Source organism: Euprymna scolopes, chromosome 28 (genome assembly GCF_053919585.1).
Source record: "Euprymna scolopes isolate OS-2025 chromosome 28, ASM5391958v1, whole genome shotgun sequence".
Lineage (NCBI taxonomy): Eukaryota > Metazoa > Mollusca > Cephalopoda > Sepiida > Sepiolidae > Euprymna > Euprymna scolopes.
Window position 1 is genome coordinate 26,932,785 of NC_136509.1, and position 6,000 is coordinate 26,938,784.

Consider the following 6,000-nt stretch of genomic DNA (forward strand, 5'->3'; position numbering starts at 1 on the left):
AATTGCGTCAAAATAGACCAAATTAGCAAAATTTGGCGTTAAAAACTCTGTTGTCACGCGAAAAAAAAAACCCCTGCTTCTCTCCTCCAGTCTTCTAGTTTGAATGCTAAAACTAAAAATATTTACTCTTATAAAAAGTTATTTTTTAAAATCGATAATAAAAATAGTTAACTTACAAAGATGAAAAACAAGGAGGCTTTTAAATTGACAAATTTATTTAAAAATTTGCTTTCTCGGGTGTACGAGATTTTATTTTTCGATTATTTGATCATAAAAATATTTCATTTCATTTTTATTTTTGTCCATGACGATTTTTTTAACGAATAATACAAATTTTAGGAAAAAATATTTCCGTAGTTTTTGGAAAATAATTAAGACGAAATGAAATCGGATTCCAATTGACTAGTTTACACAAGTTGGTAAAGTTAGACTAAAAAAAAAAGCGCGAAATATGCAAAGTTAATTATTTTTCACGTGGCCTCATGGCATAACGTTTAAAGGCGTTGATTAACAACTTCTAAGGTGATGTTCTTCTAGATATTGAAGTTATTAATAACTAAGAATGGCATAAATTAACACTTTTACCCGATCATTAATAAGGGAATTCATCCAGGTTACCGAATTCAACGTGAAGATTTATTAAGTTCGACTAGAAAGTTCTGAAGTTGCGCCTAAAGAAAGTCGAGACCTACAACTACTGAAACGAACGGTGAGAATATGCCAGAAACGATGAAAATTGTACTTGAATTAAGGACATAGACACCCTAAGTTAAATCATCCCCTCTAAAAAGTTAGATTCTACTTTTTAAAGGCTATTAGTAATAGATGTGAACAATACCCTAGAAAACATATATATATATATATATATATATATATATATATATATATATATATATATATATATATATATATATAGAGAGAGAGAGAGAGAGAGAGAGAGAGAGAGAGAGAATTTAGAGTTAGCGGTTTTGCATATAAATTTAAGGTAAATTTTTCGGTCATTCTAGCGTGTTAGGATATGTAACCAAATTTTATATTTTTGCTATGGGGGATAAATTAAAATTCTACGTGTTTTTCGGATTGGGGGTGAGGGAGAACCTTTTAGGAGATTGTGTATAGCTTGCCAGTGAAACTTAAAAGTGGTGGTGGTGATGATGATGATGATGATTATTATTATTATTATTATTATTATTATTATTATTATTATTATTATTATTATAATAATAATAATAATAATAAAAAATAATAAATAAATAATAACAACAACAGCAACAACAAGTAATTTCTGGCTGGAATTAAAGTTTAGAGACAAAAGCATTATGGTTCATTTGTACTCACTATTAATTTACATATACACACCTGCCCCTATTTACTTGTTTACCCACGAGGGTAAGGTCAGCATAAGGTCAATTTTAGGCATTCTGGATTAGAATGAAAATTATTTCTGTCTAGAAGGATTTCTCCTTCATTGACCGAGGATAAAAAGGATGAATTGTAGTATACAAACAGATACTACACTTTATTCCTAACACCTATCACATTAAATGATTGAAAAAAAAAATGTCCAGGCGCCCTAAAAAGAGAAAATAGTGAATTAAATTTCACAAGAGAATTTATCTTGAGGAGGCGGGGGGGGGGGGTTAATAAATATGAATACATCTGGGTTCCTCTGCACAAGAATATGATTGGCTGGTATAAGTCATGAATACGGTTGTATGGGTATTTATTTTTCTCTCACAATGAGAAATGTGACACAAGGGTTGGAAAGTGGGATTGAAAAACAGCACACCTGAGGGTGCACTCTGGCCCACAAAAGGGCCTGGGCAGTGGGCAGCCCTATTAGAATTTCCTGATAGAGGCGCCTAGCAATAAGCAAACTTCTTCTCAAAAAGAGAGAAAGCAAAACCCTGGAGAATGGACCTCCTAGAACTGCACAAGATCTGCATACCACAATCAACAAGGAAATTACAAGAACGCTCTAGACTCGGTTGATTTTGGTACTGAGGGATAAAATTCATAGCAAGGAACCCCGGGAAGACATTGAAAGCCTAAGCTTAACCATATACTACCATCCGCGGACACCCATTCATTAAGGCAATTTACTAGATTGTATTATTTGATTACTGTAGCCAACATCACTCAGCTACTTCAAACAAAATATTCTTTTGCGGTACATATTAAGAACAAGTACTACAGTTTTCTCTTAGCACCTGTCACATTAAACAACCGCAGAGAAAAAGCTGTTAAATATTTAAAAAAAAAAAAAAGAAGCTTATTTTCTGTATAGAATTATCTTATTTACTTAATTAGTTATAAAGTCAGAAAACAGTATTTAGATTGAAAATCAAATTTTTCTTTGAAGCCTGTTGTTAAATTAGACTTGATTAGAGATCCTGGTGCAACCAGATCAGGCTGTCTGAAGATGCTGGCTTCATGACCGAAAATACACCAAACAGTGGTGGTTTTGTTTTTCTCTTTCCTTTTGCAAAAACTCAATCATGTTCTGCAAAGCCAAAAACAAAAACAACAATTTTCTTAAAAACAAAAACAAAAAAATACAACCAAACAAAAGCAAACACAACAAAAAAATATTTGAAGATATAAAGAACATGAAGCACAAAAATTTTTACCAAAATGACTGGATGCCAGAAAATAAAATAACCAAACCAAACACGATGCATAAATATTTGAAGATATAAAGAACATGAAGTATGATGACTTTCACTAAATAGAGCAAATGATGCTTTTTCCAATCATACTTCTTCAAATTAATCCTCGTTAATAGAAATTATCCAATGAAAATCTTTTTTTTAGTGTCCCAAGACTTCATTTTTTTTTTTCAAATTTTCTTTTATTAGGTTGACAAGAAAGTTCTTGCGCTTTTTAACTTTTAAATTCAGATGAACATATCTCAGCTCAAACAAAAATTTATTGCTCGAAATGAGCGCCATTAGAATTAACACTTTTTGCCGATGCAAAACACGTGTATTTATGCTAGTAATGCGCTCTGGTGGCGATGAAGTCGCTGATAGTGTTTTTGATATCACTTAGGTTTTTGAAGTATTTCTCATGCAGAAAGTTGTCGAAATGTATGAAAAAGTGGTAGTCAGTAGGTGAGAGGTCTGGAGAGTATGGCGGATGAGGCAGAGTTTTGTAACCCAATTCATTCAACTTCTGCAAGGTCAGTTTAGCAACATGTGGTCGGGCATTGTCGTGGAGAAGAACTGGGTCTTTTCTTTGACTAATGTTGGGTGTTGTTGTCAAAGTTTCTGATGCATTTCATCCATTTGTTGACAGTACTTCACCGCCATAATGGTTTTGCCTGTATTCAAAAAACTATAATGGATGAGACTGCTCGCAGACCAACAAGTCAACATGACCTTCTTTTGGTGCAACTCTGGCTTCGGGAAATGTCGTGGAGCTTCGTCAGCAGTTAACCGCTGAGTTGAGTGCCACCAGTTGTCATAAAGAAACTACTTTTCATCACAAGTCAAAACCCAGTCGAGAAGCAAGTTGCTCTTGTTGCGTAAAAGAAGGGAAGATGACACTTCATAACGGTGTTTCTTTTGGTTGTTGTTCAAGTCGCAAGGAATACATTTATCAAGTTTTTGGTATTCCCAATCTCTCTTAAGCAGTTGAAAATCGTCATATATATTATGTCTAATTCAGAAGCAAGTTCTTGAACAGTTGTGTATGGATTGGCTTCGAATAAGGCTCTTAATTGATTGTTGTTATCAACATCCAATGGCCGGCTACTATGCTCACCATCTTCAAGACTCAGCGCCACCAAGAAATTTCTTAAACCACCATTGTGCTGTGCGTCTAGTAGCCAAATGTTTTATTGATATCGTGAGCTGTTTCAGCAGCTTTTCAGCCTAGCTTGAAGTGAAATAAGACAATTATGCAAATTTGCTTTTTTTCCATCTTGTATTCAACATTCTGAAAAGAAGACATAATTGTTTTAAAACCATTGTAATTCAAATGACTGCATAGAGCAAAAAACGCTCTTTAAAATGATGCATAAAGTAAAGGCATTATAATGAAAACTCATCTGAAAATATATCATTAAATCAAAATTAAAAATATTGCCAGAACTTTCTTTTCAACCTAATATTTTCAAGGTTATAAAAAAAATTTCTTATGATGATGTTTACACACTCATGCGTACAAGGGAAATATTATGATATTGCATTCAAAATTTTCCTGGAAACTGTTATTATTAAATCACATAAAATATTTTTTGCAATTACTTTTGTGAAAATACTGAATAAATAATGCTTAATTCAATAATAATAATACCATTAGTTTGAAAGATTAATTTTTCTTTGAGTTATATTGATTTAATTTACACAAACTGTAGGGGCTTTTTTCATCTCTATATATAAAAGCGAAAATGTGTGTATGTATGTATGTATGTATGTATGTATGTATGTATGTATGTATGTATGTATGTATGTGTTGTGTCGTAGAACAACAGTGGAAATAATAACAATCAAGCTGAGGTTTGGTTAAGGAACAAGTGTATTAACAATAATGTACAAAGATAGGAAAGCGTGTATATCTGCTGGGCACTCGGCTAGCAGTTGAAGTGCAGTCGCATCTCTCTCACCGGTGTTAGAATTACTAGTGCTATTTATAGTACTAATCGGTGTAAATTCCTTTATTCAAGTCGCATCTCTCTCACCGGTGTTGGAATTACTAGTGCTATTTATAGTACTAATCGGTGTAAATTCCTCTGTTCAAGGAAGGCCGGTATAACATCACCCCTTTGAAAATATCCCATCTGGGATTAATAATGTTTTTGTTGTGGGTTCACCCTAATCAATTCTGTTGATTTCCGTTTTCTGTTTGATCTTCTGTTCTCTGAAGCTGTCTCTGTTATGGGCACCTGAAAAGTATCAAACACTGTGTCCATGTTGTCCTCCTCGGGCGATCTGGTCACCTCACTGTTCAAGTATCTTTCTCGAATTTGGTTAGGTTGACGTTTGTGCATGAAGTCTGGTCCCTTAATCATGTAGACCACATTGCCTATTTGTTTCTCAACAATGCCGGAAAGTCTTATTATTTTTGTGAATCTTGTAGAAGACTCTTTCGCCAACTTTATACCGTTTATAACTCTTCAACTTTTTTAATTAAAAAAAATAGGAGGCTTTATTTTTATATATATGTATAGATATAGATGCATGTATATATGTATATATATATATATATATATATATATATTATATATATATATACTAGCAAAAGTACCCGTCATTGACTGGGTTCAAAAACAGCCTACAGAAAATGGACTCTGATTTATGAAAGTATGATAGGTTATGAAAAGGAAGGGTTGTAAAGAGATAGCTTCGAATTTGGGGGTATCAAAACCAAAGCAAAATATGATGAAAGTAAAAATAAAATAGATAAACCCCATAATTTACACTGAAACACTTATCACAATATTCTGTGGATCTATATTAAAAAACCTTGTTAAACTTTGTGACATATTTACATTCTATAGAGGTGTAGGAGCCCTTCTAGTCTTGCACAAAAACGTGTTCACATCTCAAGCCATTTTTCTTGTCATACACGTACGCGCACACAAACATACGCGCGCTCATACACACACGTAGATATATTCACGTTCACGTACATACACTCACATTCACGTGCATACACACACACGCTAATGTACAGACATGTACGCACACATACGCGCACACATACGCACACATGGGCAATGTCACTTCCACTTTGAAGGAAATTCACACATGCACAAAAGACCTCTGGAAACAACTATAAGAGCAAGAGACACAAGCTGTTTCCTTCTTTTTGATTCAGCTCCCAAGCTGAACGGTTAAAGGACCATTCGCTCCTTTTCAGGGCCCGCGCACCCGCGCACGTCACGTCCCCTGCTACTATGAGTGGGGGCAAGAGTCAACAGACAGTACGTACACCTTATACGCTTTCTATCTCCATGGCCTGGATTGACTTTCTCTCTCTCTCTCTCTCTACAAC